This window comes from Elephas maximus, chromosome 18, assembly GCF_024166365.1.
Source record: "Elephas maximus indicus isolate mEleMax1 chromosome 18, mEleMax1 primary haplotype, whole genome shotgun sequence".
NCBI lineage: Eukaryota > Metazoa > Chordata > Mammalia > Proboscidea > Elephantidae > Elephas > Elephas maximus.
The window spans coordinates 81,551,109-81,571,377 of record NC_064836.1 but is presented as its reverse complement, the minus strand read 5'-3'; positions in this window follow the sequence as shown (position 1 = coordinate 81,571,377).

Here is a 20,269-nt window from a genome sequence, read left to right as displayed (position 1 = left end):
GTTGGTGAGAATGTAAAATGGTACAGCCACTTTGGAAATCGATTAGGCGTTTCCATAAAAAGCTAGAAATAGAACTACCACACGATCTAGCAATCCCACTGCTTAGAATATATCCTAGAGCAATAACAACCTTTAGAAGAACAGATATATGCACACCCATGTTCACTGCAGCACTGTTTACTAGTAGCAAAAAGATGGAAGCAACCAAGGTGCCCATCAATGGATGAATGGATAAATAAATTATGGTATATTCACACAATGGAATACTACATATCAATAAAGAACAATGATGAATCCGTGAAACATTTCCTAACAGAGGAATCTGGAAGGCATTATGCTCAGTGAAATTAGTCAGTTGTGAATGGACAAATATTGTATAAGACCACTATTATAAGAACTCAAGGAAAAGTTTAAACAGAGAAGAAAATACTCTTTGATGGTAATGAGAGTGGGGAGGGATACTCACTAATTAGATAGTAGTCAAGAACTATTTTAGGTGAAGGAAAAGACAACACACAATACAGGAGAGGTCAGCACAATTAGGCTAAACCAAAAGCAAAGAAGTTTCCTGAATAAACCTAGTGCTTCAAAGGCCAGCACAGCAGGGGCTAGGGTTTGGGGACCATGGTGTTTCAGGGGACAGCTAGGTCAATTGGCATAATAAAATCTATTAAGAAAACATTCTGCATCCCACTTTGGAGAGTGGTGTCTGGGATCTTAAATGCTAGCAAGTGGCCACCTAAGATGCATCGATTGGTCTCAACTCACCTGGAGCAAAGGAGAATGGAGAACAGCAAAGACGCAAGGTAATTATGGGCCCAAGAGACAGAAAGGGCCACGTAAACCAGAGACTACATCAGTCTGAGACCAGAAGAACTAGATGGTTGCTGGCTACAACCGATGACTGCCCTGACAGGGAACACAACAGAGAATCCCTGAAGGAACAGGAGAGCAGTGGGATGCAGACCTCAAATTCTTGTAAAAAGGCCAGACTTAATGGTCTGACTGAGACTAGAAGGACCCTGGAGGTCATGGTCCCCAGACCTACTGTTAGCCTGAAACAGGAATCATTCCCAAAGCCAACTCTTCAGATAGGGATTGGACTGGACCATAGGATAGAAAAATGATATTGGTGAGGAGTGAGCTTCTTGGCTCAAGTAGACACATGAGACTATGTGGGCAGCTCCTGTCTGGAGGAAAGATGAGAAGGCAGAGGGGGACAGGAGCTGGCTGAATGGACACGGGAAATAGAGTGTGGAGAGAAGGAGTGTGCTGTCTCCTTAAGAGGAGTGTGACTAGGAGGATATAGTAAGGTGTATATAAATTTTTGTATGAGACTGACTTTATTTGTAAACTTTCACTTAAATCACAATAAAATTTTAACAAAGAAAAATCAATTAAAGTGTCACACAGCATACAAAACTGCGAAGATCCTGCCAAAGCAGTGCTCAGAACGGGGATTCTCATCCCAGGATCTACACCTCACGGCTTTCAGTAATCCTTGCAGCCCTGGAAATTGAGGGCGAAATATTGCCTATATATTATGCATTTTAGAGGGGAAGGAAAGGGTCTTCAGATTCGCAAATGAGTTTGGAAAGAACAAGTGATTTTGTCTAAGTTTCACGGGAAAAATGTATATAGATTTTCATTAGTTAAATTCTGTAACTTGTGTTAGTGAGTCAAAGAAAAGAAAAATATTAAATAATGAACAGAATGCCCATTTAATATGTTTAGAAAGGAAACAGAAAAGGAGAAAACTTAAATAAGAAAAGCACAGAACAGAAATTAATTCAATAATGAGATACTTTTGTCTCCAATTAATTAGTAAAGATAAAAACAATAATACCTAATTCTGACAAGCCCGAGGTGAAAAGGGCACACTTAAACCTACAGAAAGAGTATTAATGGATATAACATTTCTTTGGAAACTTGTTAATCTGCATCAAGAGTCCAAAAGTTGATGTTCATTTTAAACTCAGATTTACTTAATTTTAGTAAGGGAAAACAATCATTAATGTACTCAAATATAAAAGTCTTAGGATGTACATTGCAGAACCACTTAACATTATAAAAGATTAAAAAAATATAATCTAATATCCAAAAAGAAGGAAAAGTTTAAATAAATAACAAGCATACCTCAGAGGTATGGCGGGTTTGTTTCTAGACTACCGCAATAAAGCAAATGCATGTTTTGGTTTCTCCGTGCATATAAAAGTTCTGTTTACACTATACTGTAGTCTATTGAGTGTGCCATATAGCATTATGTCTAAAAAACACAATGTACATACCTTAATTAAAAAATATTGCTAAAAGCTGCTAACCATCATCTGAGCCTTCAGTGAGTTGTAATCTTTTTGCTGGTGAAGGGTCTTGCCTCGATGTTGATGGCTGCTGACTGAATGGGGTGGTGGTTGCTGAAGGCTGGGATGGCTGTGGAAATTTCTTAAAATGAGACAATGATGAAGTTTGCCACATCAATTGACTCTTCCTGTCATGAAGATTTCTCTGTAGCTTGTGAAGCTGTTTGATAGTATTTTATTCACAGTAAACTTTTTTCAAAATTGGAATCAACCCTCTCAAATTCTGCCACTACTTTATCAACTAAGTTGATGTAATATTCTAAATCTTTTGTTGTCATTTCAACAACAGCCACAGCGTCTTCACCAGGAATAAATTCCAGCTCGAGAAACCACTTTCTTTGCTCATCCATAAGAAGCAACTCTTTATCCCTTTAGGTCTTATCATGAGATTGCAGCAACTCAGTCACATCTTCAGACTCTACCTCTAATTCTAGATCTCTTGCTTTTTCCACCACGTCTGTGGTTACTTCCTCCACTGAACTCTTGAACCCCTCAAAGTCATCCATAAGTGTTGGGATCAACTTCTTCCCAACTCCTGTTAATGTTGATATTCTGACCTTCTCCCATGAATCATGAACGTTCTTAGTGGAATCTAGGATGGTGGATCCTTTCCAGAGGGCTTCAGTCTACTTTGCCCAGGTTCATCAGAGGAATCCCTATCTATGGCATCTATAAAAATATAGCCTTACAAATGTATTTCTTAAATAACAAAACTTGAAAGTCAAAATTACTCCTTGATCCATGGGCTGCAGAATGGCTGTTGCGTTAGCAGGCATGAAAATGTTAATCTCCTTGTGCATCTCCATCAGAGCCCTTGGGTGACAGGTACATGTCAATGAGCAGTAATATTTTGAAAGAAATCTTTTTTTTTTTTTTTTCTGAGCAGTAGATCTCAGCAGTGGCCTTAAAATATTCAGTAAACCATGTTGTAAACAGAAGTGCCCTCATCCAGGCTTTGTTGTTCCGTTTATAGAGCACAGGTAGAGTATATTTAGCATAATTCTTAAGGGCCCTAGGATTTTTGGAACGGTACATGAGCACTGGCTCCGACTTAAAGTCAGCAGGTGCGTCAGCCCCCAACGGGAGAGTCGGCCTCTCTGTTCTGAAAGCCCTACACGGCACCTCCCTCCAACACAAGGCTGTCTCATCAGTATGAAATCAGCCGCTCAGCGTGGTCGCCTTCCTCCGTTATCTCGTCTGGGCCTGCCGGGTAACTTGCCGCACCTTCTACATCAGCACCTGCCGCTTCACCATGCGCTTCTGTGTGAGGGAGACGGCTTCCTTCCTTAAACCTTACAAACCAGCCTCCGCCAGCTTCAGACTTTTCCTCTGATACTTCCTCACCTCTCTCAGCCTTCACGGGATTGAAGAGAGTTGGGGTGCTGCTCTGGAGTAGGCTTTGGCTTAAGGGAATGTCGTGACTAGTTTGATCTTCTATGCAGAACACTGAAACTCTCCATATCAGCAACGAGGCTGTTTTGCTTTCTTATCATTCCTGTGTTCACTGGAGTAGCACTTTTCATTTCCTTCAAGAACTTTCCTTTGCATTCACAACTTGGTTAGCCATTTGGCTCAAGAGGCCTAGCTTTTGGCCTATCTCTTTTGGTATACCTTCCTCACTAAGCTTAACTATTTCTAGCTTTTGAGTTAAAGTGAGATTTGTGGGACTCTCCTTTCACTTGAGCACTTAGAGGCCATTGTAAGGATATTAATTGGCCTGATTTAAATATTTAGGATTTAAATATTATCATGTCTCAGGGAATAGGGAAGCCCAAGGAGAGAGAGAGAGAGACAGGAGGAACGGCTGGTTGTTGGAGCTGTCGGGACACATAGAACATATATTGATTAAGTTTGCCGTCATACATGGGCACAGTTTGTGGTGCCCCAAAACAAGTACAATAGTAACATAAAATATCACTGATCACAGATCACCATAATAATGAAAAAGTTTGAAATATTGTGAGAATTACCAAAATGTGACACAGAGTTATGAAATGAGCACATGCTGTTGGAATAATGGCACCGATAGACTTGCTTGGTGCAGGGTTACCACAAACCTTCGACTTTAAAAAACACAATATCTGGGAAGCCCAATAAAGCAAGGCATGCCTGTAATGCCATGAAGTACATGCTTATTAAAAAATTAGTGGACTATGAACATATTTTCTACATAATGGTAAGTGAAAAAACAGCAAATCTAAGTTCTCTCTACATATAATAACAGGATGTTAAAACGAAATTTTTAGCCCAGGAACACACATGCACACACATACCATATCCCAAAAGAAGTAATAGACTATAGTCAGAATTTACAGGAGAAGCAGTTACATGAGTATAAAATGGTCAAGAGTTGTTTTTTGTTTGTTTTGTGAGGGTGCTTGAAGATTTCTTGAGTGAGAGCTGTACCTCTGCTTTTCCTTAAGTCATCAGTATGGGAATTTAAGATCACTGAGACATGGATGTCCCCTGCCGTTGGGGAAACAGTGGACTAGTATTGGAGTCATGCCTGAGGAATCTAAAGAAGCAGACTCTGGTAGCAGAGTAGAGGGATGCAGTTTGGAAAGTATTTGTTGGGACAAAGGATGATAGAATGTTTACCATGGATCAGATATAGACCACCTGTGAGGGACAGCTGGCAGAGAGTTGTCATAGGTCTTGTCCGATAGAAGGGGGGAGCAAGTCTCAGGAGAAGAAACCTGGAGGTAGTGGTAGAGCAGTGGTTCTCGTCCATACCTGGAGACAGTTAAGTGAAATGGTCGAACTTTGAGCAATCTTTTTGGTACTATAACTGTGTATTCCTGCCATCTTTTGATGCTTCCTACTGTCGTTCAGTATTTTGCCCACAGAATCCTCCAATATTGCAACTTGAGACTTGAAATTTTTCTTCAGAACTTTCAGCTTGAAAAATGCCAAGCATGTTTTTCCCTTTTGGTTTTCTAACTCCAGGTCTTTACACATTTCGTTATAATACTTTACTTTGTCTTCTCAAGCTGCACTTCGAATCTTCTGTTTAGCTCAATTGCTTCATCATTTCTTCCATTCACATTAGCTACTCTAGGTTCCAGAGTAAGTTTCAGAGTCTATTCTGACACCCAGTTTGGTCTTCTCTTTCTTCGTAATGACCTTTTGTTTTCTTCACATATGGTGTTCTTGATGTCGCCCCACAACTCGCCTGGCCTTTGGTTATTAGTGTTCAATGCCGCAAATCTATTCCTGAGCTGGTCTCTAAATTCAGGTAGGGTATACTCCAGGTACTACTTTGACTCTAGTGGACTTGTTTTAATTTTCTTCAGCTCTAACTGGAACTTGCATATGAGCAATCGATGGTCTCTTCTGCATTTGGCACCTGGCCTTGTTCTGACTGTTGATACTGAGCTTCTCCACCATCTCTTTCCACAGATGTTCTGGAATTGATTCCTGTGCATTCCATCTGGCAAGGTCTATGTGTACGGTCACTGCTTATGTGTTGAAAAAAGGTATTTTCAATGACTAGGTCATTGGTCTTGCAAAATTCTATCATGGGATCTTTGGTGTTGTTTCTGTTACCATGGCCGTGTTTACCTACTACTCATCCCTCTTCTTTGTTTCCAACTTTCTCATTCTAATCACCAGTTATTATCAATGCATCTTGATTGTATGTTCGATCAATTTCAGACTGCAGAAGTTGATAAAAGTCTTCAATTTCTTCATCTTTGGGCTTAGTAGTTGTTGCATAAGTTTGAATAATAGTCGTATTAACTGGTCTTTCTTGGAGGCGTATGGATATTATCCTATCACTGGCATCTTTGTACTTCAGGATAGAATTTGAAATGTTATTTTTAACAATGCATGTGACACCATTCCTCTACAATTTGTCATTCCTGGCATAGTAGACCAAGATTTTCTCATTCAAAATGGCAAATATCAGTCCATTTCAGCTCACTAATGCCTAGGATACTGATCTTTATGCATTCCATTCCATTTTTGACAATTTCAGCTTTCCTAGATTCATATTTGTACATTCCATATTCTGATTATTAATGGATGTTTACAGCTGTTTCTTCTTATTTTGAGTTGTGCCACATCAGCAAATGAAGGTGCTGAAAGCTTTAGTCCGTCCTCGTCATTAAAGTCAACTCTACTTTGAGGAGGCAGCTCTTCCCCAGCCATATTTTGAGCCCCTTGAGGGGCTCATCTTCCAATGCTATATTAAGCAATATTTCACTGCTATTCATAAGGTTTTCACTGCAGATATTTTTAGAAATATATTGCCAGGTCCTTCTTCCTAGTCTATCTTAGTCTGGAAGCTCTGGTATAACCTGTCCTCCAAGGGTGACCCTGATGGTATTTGAAATACCAGTGGATACCTTCCAGCATCACAGAAAAATGCAAGCCACCACAGTACAACAAACTGACAGATGAGTGGTGGCAGGTAAAGATTACAACATAGACAACCCTATGAGCAGCTCTACTCTGTCTCATGGAGTTGCTGTGACATGAAACCAACTCAACAGCACTTAACAACAACTCACTTTAGGAGATGGGGATACTGAACATCTATCCAAATTTTCTAGGCCTTTGGGCTCTCTGCCCAGTTACTGAGAACTTTGAAAAATTTTCATTCAATATGATGCTACATGAATGTAAGCATTACTATAAGTATTATCCTGTATTTAATTGTGAGATCTGGACTTGCTATGGTCAAGAGTGGTTCTTTACCACTGTTTAGTTTGGGTTGTAGTATGATTACTATTGGATTCTGGATTAATAATACTTGGGATGCAGCCAGAGAAATAGTCAAATCCTTGTATTTAAGACTATGCCCAGTAGTTGAAATATGTTACCAGCAGTTTTTCAAAGAATCCCTTATGTTTAATCAAGATATCAATGTTCAAATTCCCTGGTGACTCATTCTTTCTCTCTCTCTCATTTTATTTTGAAATTCTATGTCAAACCTGGGTCACTTAATTAAATAACCTTGGGGAAAAAAAAGTGGTGGCTAAATCTTCCCTCTAGGAATTCTGGAATTATCATTTGCTCTGGGTCCCTGACAGCTCTTATAGTGAAAAGATGCTGGTGGAGTGTGAGAGAAATTTGGTATTTTTCTAAGGATACATACCTGTTTTTTCAGTCAACCGTTCTACAAAAGGACACAAAGAACCAGAGGCGTCAATCAATGATAGAGTGGGAGCACCAGATGCTTATAGAGTCCTTGTCATTCTTCTGTATTCATACATAAGATGTAAATAATTGACTTAAAGTCCAGAATTCTTATGACTGTGACCACTACAATCTTTCCTACAAAGTGCTCTTTGTATCTTTTGTTATCTAATATGTTTAATGAACCCCTTTATGCCGTATACAATAAGACTTCAGATGGTATTCCATTAATTTCCAAGCCTCATTACCCTGAACTGACATACAATCTTTTCTTTTTATTTATTAAGTAATATTTTTTAGTATTTTTGGTGAAAATTTACTCTATTTGTTTACTTGGGCATTTTATTGTGTTTTAGGTGAAAGTTTACCGAGCAAATTAGTTTTCCATTCAACAATTCACACAAAAATTATTCTGTGACATTGGCTGCTGGCCCCACAATGTGTCAGCACTCTCCCTATTTCCACCCTGCCTTCCTTATTACCATTCCTCCAGTTTCCCTGCCCCTCCTCACCTTCTCATCTTTGCTTTTGTGTAAATGTTGCCTGTTTGGTCTCATATAATTGATTGGTCAAAGGAACACATTCCTCACAGGTGTTATTATTTATTTTATTGGCCAATCTATTATTTGGCTGAAAGGTGACCTCCAGGAGTGGGTTCAGTTCCAGGTAAAAAGGGTGTCTTAGGATGGTAGTCTCAGGGGTTCCTCCAGTCTCTTATCAGTCCAATGAGTCAGGTCTTTTTTGTGAATATAAGTTTTGTTATACATTTTTCCCCCATTCTAACCACGACCTTCAATTGTGCACCTGGGCAGAGCAGTCAGTAGTGGTAGCTGGGCACCATCTAGTTGTTCTGGTCTCAGGATAGAGAAGGCTATGGTTCATGTTGGCCATTAGTCCTGTGGACTAATTGCTTCCTTGAGCCTTTGGCTTCCTTCACTCTCCTTTGATCCAGACAGGAAGGGTCCAGTTGTACCTCAGATGACTTCTTACAAGCTTTTAAGACCCTAGATGCTACTCACCAAACTAGGTTGTAGAACACTGTATCTTTATGAACTATGTTATGCTAATTGACCTGCATGTCCCTGGAGACTATTGTCCTTAACCTTCAAGCCCAGTAACTCAGTCCCATGAGGTCTTTGGTTAAGTCCAAAAAGTTTCCATAAAGGTGCCTCCTGCATGTACTATTATATATATATGAATACATATGCAGCATATACAAATATGCTCTACCTATATATACATGAAGAAGGCAAGAGGTCATTAAGAAGACAGGAAAAAAAGGACCAAAATGGATGTCAGAAGAGACTCTGAAACTTGCTCTCAAATGTTGAGAAGCTAAAGCAAAAGGAAGAAATGATGAAGTAAAAGCACTAAATGGAAGATTTCAAAAGGCAGGTTGAGAAGAAAAAGTAAAGTATTATAATGACATGTGCAAAGATCTGGAGATAGAAAACCAAAAGGGAAGAACATGCTTGGCATTTCCCAAGCTAAAAGAACTGAAGAAAAATTTCAAGCCTCAAGTTGCAATATTGAAGAATTCTATGAGGAAAATATTAAACAACGCAGGAAGCATCAAAAGATGGAAGGAATACACAGAGTCGCTATACCAAAAAGAATTGATAGAAGTTCAACCATTTCAGGAGGTAGCGTATGATCAGGAACCAATGGTAATGAGGAAGAAGTCCAAGCTGCACTGAAGGCATTGGCAAAAACAAGGCTCTAGGAATTGATAGAATACCAATTGACATGTTTCAACAAATGGATGCAGCACTGGAAGTGCTCATTCACCTATGCCAAGAAATTTGGAAGATAGCTACCTGGCCAACCAACTGGAAGAAATCCATATTTTTACGTATTCCCCCACGTGTCTGTCAGTTTGTCATACTGTGGGGACTTGCATGTTGCTGTGATGCTGGAAAATATGCCACCAGTATTCAGATACCAGCAGGGTCACCAATGGAGGACAGGTTTCAGCTGAGCTTCTAGACTAAGACAGACTAGGAAGAAAGACCCGGTAGTCTACTTCTGAAAAGTATTAGCCAGTGGAAACCTTATGAATAGCAGTGGAACATTGTCTGATATAGTGCTGGAAGATGAGCCCCCCAGGTTGGAAGGCACTGAAGGATGACTGGGGTAGAGCTGCCTCCTCAAAGTAGAGTCAACCTTAATGATGTGGATGGAATAAAGCTTTCAGGACCTTCATTTGTTGATGTGGCACAACTCAAAATGAGAAGAAACAGCTGTAAACATCCATTAATAATCAGAACCTGGAATGTACGAACTATGAATCTAGGAATATTGGAAATTGTCCAAAATGAAATGGAACGCATAAACATCGATATCCTAGGCATTAGTGAACTGAAATGGACTGGTATTGGCCATTTTGAATTGGACAATCATATAGTCTACTATGCTGGGAGTGACAACTTGAGGAGGAATAGTGGTACATTCATCATCAAAAAGAATGTTTCAAGATCTATCCTGAAGTACAGTGCTGTCAGTGATAGGATAATATCCATACACCTACAAGGAAGACCAGTTAATACGACTATTATTCAAATATACGCACCAACCACTAGAGCCAAAGATGAAGAAATAGAAGATTTTTATCAGCTGCTGCAGTCTGAAATTGATCGAACATGCAATCAAGATGCATTGATAATTACTGGAGATTTTAATGCAAAAGTTGGAAAAAAAGAAGAAGGATAAGTAATTGGGAAATATGGCTTTGGTGATAGAAACAATGCTGGAGATCAAATGATAGAATTTTGCAAGACCAACGACTTCTTCATTGCAAATACCTTCTTTCACCAACATAAACAGCGACTGTACACATGGACCTCACCAGACAGAGCACACAAAAATCAAATTGGCTACATCTGTGGAATGAGACGATGGAAATGCTCAATATCATCAGTCAGAACAAGGCCAGGGGCTGACTGTGGAACAGACCATCAATTGCTCATATGCAAGTTCAAGCTGAAACTGAAGAAAATCAGAGCAAGTCCACGAGAGCCAAAGTATGATCTTGAGTATATCCCACCTGAATTTAGAGACTGTCTCAAGAATAGATTTGACACATTGAACACTGGTGACCGAAGACCAGACGAGTTGTGGAATGACATCAGGGACATCACACATGAAGAAAGCAAGAGGTCATTGAAAAGACAGGAAACAAAGAAAAGACCAAGATGGATGTCAAAGGAGACTCTGAAACTTGCTTTCGAACGTCGAGCAGCTAAAGCAAAAGGAAGAATTGATGAAGTAAAAGAACTGAACAGAAGATTTCAAAGGGCGTCTCAAGAAGACAAAGTGAAGTATTATAATGACATGTGCAAGAGCTGGAAATGTAAAACCAAAAGGGAAGAACACGGTCGGTGTTTCTCAACCTGAAAGAACTGAAGAAAAAATTTAAGCCTCGAGTTGCAATACTGAAGGATTCTATGGGGAAAATATTAAATGACGCAGGAGGCATCAAAAGAAGATGGAAGGAATACACAGAGTCATTATACCAAAAAGAATTAGTTGATGTTCAACCATTTCAAGAGGTAGCATATGATGAGGAACCAATGGTACTGAAGGAAGAAGTCCAAGCTGCTCTGAAGGCATCGGCGGCGAAAAGCAAGCCTCCAGGAACTGATGGAATGTCAATTGAGATGTTTCAACAAATAGATGTAGCACTGGAGGTGCTCACTTGTCTATGCCAAGAAATATGGAAGACAGCTTCCTGGCCAACTGACTGGAAGAGATCTATATTTATGCCTTTTCCCAAGAAAGGTGATCCAACCAAATGTGGAAATTATAGAACAATATCATTAATATCACACACGGAAAAATTTGCTGAGGATCCTTCAAAAACGGCTGCAGCAGTATATGAACAGGGAACTGCCAGAAATTCAGGCCGGTTTCAGAAGAGGACGTGGAACCAGGGATACCATTGCTGACGTCAGATGGATACTGGCTGAATGCAGAGAATACCAGAAAGATGTTTACCTGTGTTTTATTGACTATGCAAAGGCATTCGACTGTGTGGATCATAACAAATTATGGATAACATTGCAAAGAATGGGAATTCCAGAACACTTAATTATGTTCATGAGGAATCTTTACATGGATCAAGAGGCAGTTGTTTAGACAGAACAAGGGGATACTGATTGGTTTAAAGTCAGGAAAGGTGTGTGTTATGGTTGTATTCTTTCACCATACCTATTCAATCTGTATACTGAGCAAATAATCCGAGAAGCTGGACTATATGGAGAAGAACGGGGCATCAGGATTGGAGGAAGACTCATTAACAACCTGCGTTATGCAGATGACACAACCTTGCTTGCTGAAAGTGAAGAGGACTTCAAGCACTTACTAATGAAGATCAAAGACCACAGCCTTCAGTAGGGATTGTACCTCAACCTAAAGAAAACAAAAAATCCTCACAACTGGACCAATAAGGAACGTCATGATAAATGGAAAAAAAGGTTGACGCTGTCAAGGATTTCATTTTACCTGGATCCACAATCAACAGCCATGGAAGCAGCAGTCAAGAAATCAAAAGACAGGTTGCATTGTGCAAATCTGCTGCAAAAGACCTCTCTGAAGTGTCGAAAAGCAAAATGTCACCTTGAAGACTAAGGTGCACTTGATCGAAGCCATGATGTTTTCAATCACCTCATATGCATGCAAAAGCTGAACGATGAATAAGGAAGACAGAAGAATTGATGCCTTTGCATTGTGATGGATGTTGCAAAGACTACTGAGTATACCATGAACCTCCAAAAGAACGAACAAATCTGTGATGAAAAAAGTACAACCAGAAAGGTCGTTAGAACCAAGGATGGTGAGATTACGTCTCAGATACTTTGGACATGTTATCAGGAAGTTATCAGTCCCTGTAGAAGGACATTATGCTTGGTAAAGCAGTGGGTCATCCAAAAAGAGGAAGATCCTCAACAAGATGGATTGACTCAGTGGCTGCAACAGTTGGCTCAAGAATAACAATAGATGGTGAGGATGGCGCAAGACCAGGCAGTGTTTTGTTCTGTTATACATAGGGTTGCTATGAGTCGGAACCAACTGGATTGCACCTAACAACAACAAAAACATACCTATACATCCAGGCATATGTAGTCCCATACGCCCTCTGTCACGTAGACAGCATACATATGTACCTATGTAACCACTCACGAATTTTTGGTTGTTATTACTGTTGTTGCAAAATTGTATATGTTATAGCATTTATATGGTTGTCCTTTATTTTTGCTTACCTCTCAGTGCTTTCATTTGTCTTGGTCACATTGTGCTGACTTCCCCCATACTGTGTATTGCCTTTCCTTTCACCAGAATTAGCACCTGTCTACTATTTTTTTTTTTTACTATCTAGTGAGTGATTCTCCCTCCCCTCCCCTCCTGCCTCGCATAACTGGTAGCCATCAAAGTTGTTTTCTGTGTGTAAAACTATTCTTGACTTTTTCTAAAAGTGATATCATACAATATTTGTCCTTTTGTGATGGACTTAGCTTAAAATCATCTAGATTCATCCATGTTCTGTTTTGTGGCCTCATCCTTATTCTTTATCATTACTTAGTATTCCGCTGTATGTATGTACCATATTTTGTTTATCCATTCATCCACTCATGGACATTTAGCTGCTTCCATCTTTTTGCTGTTGTAAATAATGCTGCAATGAACTGCTCTTGTTTCTCTAGGATATATACTGTCATGGGTTGAATTATGTCCCCCCAAAATGTGCGTATCAACTTGTTTAGGCCATGATTCTCAGTATAATGTGGTTGTCTTCCATTCTGTGATTGTAATTTTATGTTAAGAGGATTAGGGTGGGGTTGTAACAGGACGGGTACTCAGGCCACCTCCCTGATCCAATATAAAGGGAGTTTCCCTGGGATGTGGCCTGCACCACCTTTTATCTCACAAGAGATATGGGAAAGGGAAGCAAGCAGAGTTGGGGACCTCATACCACCAAGAAAGCAGTGCCGTGAGCAGAGTGTGTCCTTTGGACCTGAGGTTCCTGCACCGAGATGCTCCCAGACCAAGGGAAGACTGACGCATCACAAAGACCTTCCTCCAGAGCCGACAGAGAGAGAAGGCCTTCCCTGGAGCTGATGCCTTGAATTTGGACTTGTAGCCTACTTGACTGTGAGAGATTAAACGTCTCTTTGTTAAAGCCATCATTTGTGGTATTTCTATTATAGCAGCACTAGATGACCAAGACATGTACCAAGGGGTGGAATTGCCGGATTGTATGGTTATTTCTATCTCTAGCCTTTTGAGGAAGTACCATACCATTTTCCATAGTGATTGTACCATTTTACAATCCTACCAGCAGTGTAGAAGAGTTTCAATCTCCCCACCGCCTTGCCAGTATTTGTTGTTCTCTGTTTTTTTGATCAGTGCCATTTTTGTAGGGGTAAGATGGTATCTCATTGTAATTTGATTTGCATCTCTCTAATGACTAATGAATGCGAGCATCTCTTCATGTGTTTGTTAGCCACCTGAATGTCTTCTCTGCTGAAGTGTATCGTGTGTGTTCATGTCCTTTGCCCATTTTTTGATTGGATTGTTTGTCTTTTTTGTTGTTGAGGTGTTGAAGTTTTCTGTATATTTTAGAGTTGAGATTCTTGTGAGATATGTTGTTGCCAAATTTTTTTTTCCCAGTCTGTAGGTTCTCTTTTTACTCTTTTGGCAAAGTCTTTTGATCAGCATAAAATATTTAATTTTTAGGAGGTCCTAGTTACCTAATTTATCTTCTCTTGCTTGTGCATTTTTAGTTATGTTTAATAGTGTATTTATACCATAAATTAGGACCCATGCCTTTGTCCCTATGTTATCTTCAAGGAACTTTATAGTTTTAGGTTTAACTTGTAGGTCTTTGACCCATTTTGAGTTAGTTTTTTTATATCCTGTAAGGTATGGATCCTGTTTCATTTTTCTGCAAATGAATATTCAGTTTTTTCAGCAACTTTTGTTGAAGAGACTATCTCTTCCCCATTGAATGGACTTCAACTCTGTCAAAGTTCAGCTGTTCATAGCTGAATTGGTTTGCTTTTGGGTTCTTCATTCCGTTCCACTGCTCTATGTGTCTGTTGTATCTATACCAAACTGTTTTGACTACTGTGGCTGTATAGTAGGTTCTGAGATCTGGAAGTGTGAGGCCTCCTACTTTGTTCTTCTTCAATAATGCTTTAGCTATTTGGGGCTTCTTTCCTTTCCATATAAATTTGGAGATTAATTTTTCCATTTTGTTAAAGAATGTTGGGACTTGGATTGGGATTGCATTATATCTATAGATCAATTTGAGTAGTATTGACATTTTCACAATGTTAAGTCTTCCAGTTCATGAGCATAGTATGTTTTTCCATTTATGTAGGTCTCTGTTAGTTTCTTGCTGTAGCGTTTTACAGTTTTCCTTGTATAAGTCTTTTACGTCCCTGGTTAGATTTATTCCTAGGTATTTTATCCTTTTGGGGGCTATTTAAAAGAAATTGTTTTCTTGATTTCCTTTTTGAAGTTCTCTGTTAGTGTAGAGGATTCTAACTGATTTTTGTATGTTGATCTTGTACCCTGCCATTTTGCAGGACCCTTATATTAGTTCCAGTAATTTTCTTGTGGAATCTTTGTGATTTTCTATGTATAGGATCATGTCATCTACAAATAGGTACAGTTTTACTTCTTCCTTACCAATTTGGATATGCTTTATTTTCCCTTCTTGCCTTATTACTCTGGCTAGGACTTCCAGTACAATATTGAATAAGAGTGGTGATAATGGGCATCCTTGTCTCATTCTCAAGAGGAATGTTTTCAATCTCTCTCCATTGAGAATAATGTTGGCTGTTGGTTTTGTATATATGCCCTTAATTATGTTAAGGAATTTCTCTTCTATTCCTATTTTGCTGAGAGTTTTTATCAAGAAAGGGTGTTGGATTTTATCAAATGCCTTTTCTGCATCAATTGAGATGATTATGTGATTCTTTTGCTTTGTTTTATTTATGTTGTGTGTCATGTTGGTTGATTTTCTGATGTTGAACCACCCTTGAATCCCTGGTGTGAATCCCCGGTGATTGTGATGTACTATTATTATTATTTTGATATGTTGTTTGTCTTAGTCATCTAGTGCTGCTATAACAGGAATACCACAAGTGGATGGCTTTAACAAAGAAAAATTTATTCTCTTACAGTCTAGTAGGCTACAAGTCCAAATTCAGGGTGCCGGCTCCAGGGGAAGGCTTTCTCTCTCTGCCTGCTCTGGAGGAAGGTCCTTGTTACCAGTCTTCCCTTGGTCTGGCAGCATCTCAGCATAGACACCTCAGGTCCAAAGGACATGCTCTGTCTGCTTCCAGCAATGCTTTCATGGTGGTATGAGGTCCTCCACTCTCTGCTTGCCTTCCTTTCCTTTTATCTCTTGTGAGATAAAAGGTGGTGCAGGCCACACCCCAGGGAAACTCCCTTTATATTAGATAAGGGAGGTGACCTGAGCAAGAGTGTTACATCCCATCCTAATAATTTTAACCATAGGCAAAAATTATGATTTATAATACACAGGAAAATCATGAAATGAAAGACAACCACATATGGCCTAACCAAGCTGACATATATTTTGGGGGGACAAAATTCAATCCATTACGTTGTTGTATTCTGTTGGCTAGAATTTTGTTGAGAATTTTTCTTTGCTCTTTCTGTTATTGATTCCTAATTTTATACTGTTATGGTCAGAGAAGATACTTTGTATTAAGCTGATTTTTTTTTAATTTAATGAGGCTTGTGTGGCCTAGAATATGGTCTATTCCGGAGAATGATCCATGTGTTTTGGAGAAGAATGTGTACTGTGTGGCTGTGGATGATGTGTTCTGTATATGTATATGAGGTCAAGCTGTTCGATTGTGTTACTTAGATCATCTGTATCTTTACTGAGTTTATTTCTAGTTTTCTGTCCATTGCCAAAAGTGGTAGGTTAAAGTCTCCTACTATGATTGTAGGACTATTTCTCTTTTCTCTCTGAGTCGTAATCAACTCAACAGCACTGGGTTTGGTGTTTTTGTTTTTTTTCTTTTTTCAGCTCTGTTAGAATTTGTTTTATGTATTGTGGAGCTCTGTATTTGGATTCAATACATCGTGCTTGGTACTTTGGGAAATATGAAGAAGAATAACTGGAAGCACAAGGGAAGAAAAATGGGAGTAAGTGGAATGAAGGACCCTCTGCTATTTGCTCTGGGACATGCTCTATTATTTTCTCTCTAATGGAGATTTACCATCAATTTACAAATAAGCTCAAGTTTTCTCTAATGTAGGAATCTTTCCTTCCATCATGCTATCTTATTATACTGCCAGTTTTTTTTTTTTTTTTGCTTCCTTTTAATTGCAAATTTCTGGAAAGAGTAGTGCATACTTGAGTCCAATTCTGCACTGTCTATATTTTCTACATTTCTACTTCCTGCTCATTCTTTATCTGCCTTCCTACAAGCCTGAGCCTCTCTCTAGCCCGGAGTAGGATGAAAAGAGTAGGCACAGGCATTCCAATATGGAGCAAAGGGGTGTGAGAGTGCTTATACCAAATGGCTCTTATTTCAGGAAACTGTTTTTGTGGTTGCTGTTAGGTGCCACCGAGTCAGTTCTGACACATAGGGACCCTGTGTACAACAGAACAAAACACTGCCTGGCCCTGTGCCATCCTCACAATCATTGCTATATTCGAACCCATTGTTGCAGTTGCTATATCAATCCATCTCATTGAGGGTCTTCCTCTTTTTCAGTGACCCTATACCAGACATGATGTCCTTCTCCAGGGACTGGTCCCTCCTGATAACATGTCCAAAGTATGTAAGACAAAGTCCCTCCACCCTTGCTTCCAAGGAGCACTCTGGCTCTATTTCTACCAAGACAGACTTGTTCATTCTCCTGGGAGTCCATGGTATATTCAACATACTTAGCCAACACTATCACTCAATGGCATCAATTTTTCTTCAGCTTCCCTATTCATTGTCCAACTTTCACATGCATTTGAGGTGACTGAAAATTATTGGCATGGGCCAGGTGCATCTTAGTCTTCAAAGTGACATCTTTGCTTTTTAATACTTTAAAGAGGTCTTTTGCAGCAAATTTGTCCAATGCAATATGTCATTTGATTTCCTAACTGCTACTTCCATGGGCATTGATTGTGAATCCAAGTAAAATGAAATCCTCGACAATGTCAATCTTTTCTCCATTTATCATGATGTTGTTTATTGGTCCAGTGGTGAGGATTTTTGTTTTCTTTATGTTGATCTTCATCAGTAAGTGCTTCAAGTTATCTTCACTTTCAGTCAGCAAGGTTGTGTCATCTACATATTGCAGGTTGTTAGTGAGTCTTCCACCAATCCTGATGCCACATTCTTCTTCATATCGTTAGACATATAGATCGAATAAGTATGGTGAAAGGATGCAACCCTGATGCACACCTTTCCTGATTTTAAACCATGCAGTATCCTCTTGTTCTGTTTGTATGACTTCCTTTTGATCTATGTACAGGTTCTTCATGAGAACAATTAAGTGTTCTGGAATTTCATTTCTTCACAATGTTATCCATAATCCATTATGATCCACACAGTCAAATGCCTTTGCATAGTCAATAAAATACAGGTAAACATCTTCTGGTATTTTCTGCTTTCAGCCAAAATTCATCTGACATCAAAAATATGTTCCTCTTTCCAAGTCCTTTTTCTGAACCCATATTGAAATTCCGGAATTTCCTTGTTGATGTTCTGCTGCAACTGCTTTTGAATGATTTTCAACAAAATTTTACTTGCGTGTGATATTAATGATGTTGTTTGATAATTTCCACATTCTGTTGGATCAACTTTCATTGGAATGGGCACAAATATGGATCTCTTTCAGTCAGTTGCCCAGGTAGCTGTCTTCCAAATTTCTTTGCCTAGATGAGTGAGCACCTTCACTGTTGCATCCCTTTGTTGAAACATCTCAATTGGTATTCCGCCAGTTCTTGGAGCCTTCTTTTTCACTAATGCCTTCAGTGTAGCTGGGACTTCTTCATTCAGTACCATTGGCTCTTCATCATATGCTACCTCCTGAAATGATTGAATGTCATCCAATTCTTTTTGGCATAGTGACTCTGTATTCCTTCCATCTGCTTTAGATGTTTCCTGTGTTGTTCAATATTTTGCTCATAGAATCCTTCAAAATTGCAACTTGAGGCTTGAATTTTTTCTTTAGTTCTTTCAGCCTGAGAAATGCCAAGTGTGTTCTTCCCTTTTGGTTTTCTAACTCCAGGTCTTTGCACATTTCATTATAATATTTTACTTTGCTTCTCAAGCAGCCCTTTGAAATCTTCTGTTCGGCTCTTTTACTTCATTTCTTCCATTTGGTTTAGCTAGTCTAGGTTCAAGAGCAAGTTTCAGAAACTTAACATCAGTTTTGGTCTTTTCTTTCTTTCTTGTCTTTTTAATGAACTTTTGCTTTCTTCATGGACTGTGTCCTTGATGTCATCCCACAACTCATCTGACCTTCAGTCCTTAGTGTGCAGTGCATCAAACCTGTTCTTGAGATGGCCTCCAAGTTCTGGTGGGATGTACTTAAAGTTGTATTTTGGCTCTCATAGACTTGTTTCAATTTCCTTCAGCTTTGACTTGAACCTGCATGTGAGCAGTCGATGGTTTGTTCCATAGTCAGCCCCTGGCCTTGTTTTGACTGATAATATTGACCTTTCTGTCATCCGTTTCCACAGATGTAGTGGTTTTAATTCCTGTGTTTTCCATCCAGTGAGGTCCACATGTATGGTTGCCATTTATGTTGTTGAAAAAAGATATCTGCAATGAAGAAGTTGTTCGCCTTGCAAAAATCTATCATTGGATCTAAGATGTCACTTCTATCACCAAGGCCATATTTTCCAACTTTGTTCTTAATTTTCACATTGCAATCACCAGTAATTATCAATGCATCTTAATTGCATATTTCATGAATTTCAGACTGGAGAAGTTGGTAAAAATCTTCAATTTCCTCATCTTTGGCATTAGTGGCTGTTGTATAAATTTGAATAATAGTTCATATAAACTAGTCTTCCTTGTACCCATTGCCATTGAGTGGATTCTGACTCATAGCAACACTACAGGACGGAATAGAACTGCCCCACAGGGTTTGTAAGGAGAGGCTGGTATTTGGATGGATTTATGTCTGGATTCTCAATTCTGTTCCTTTGGTCTATGTATCTGTTGTTGTACCAGTACCAGGCTGTTTTGACTACTATGGCGGTATAATATGTTCTAAAATCAGGTAGCATGAGGCCTCCCACTTTGTTCTTTTTCAGTAATGCTTTACTTATTTGGGGCCTTTTTCCCTTCCATATAAAGTTGTTGATTTGTTTCTCCACCTCATTAAAAAATGTCACTGGTATTTGGATCGGGAGTGCGTTGTATCTGTAGATCGCTTTGGGCGAACAGACATTTTTACCATGTTGAGTCTTCCTAGCAACGAGCAAGGTATATTTTTCCACTTATGTAGGTCTCTTTTGGTTTCTTGCAGTAGTATCTTATAGTTTTCTTTGTACAGGTCTTTTACATCTCTAATTAGATTTATTCCTAAATATTGTATCTTCTTAGGGGCCATGTAAATGGTATGGATTTGGTGATTTCCTCTTCAACATTCTCTTTATTGGTGTAGAGGAATCCAGTTCGTTTTTGTATGTTTCTCTTGTATCCTGATACTTTGCTCAACTCTTCTATTACTTTCAGTAGTTTTCTTGAGGATTCTTTAGGGTTTTCTGTGTATAGGAT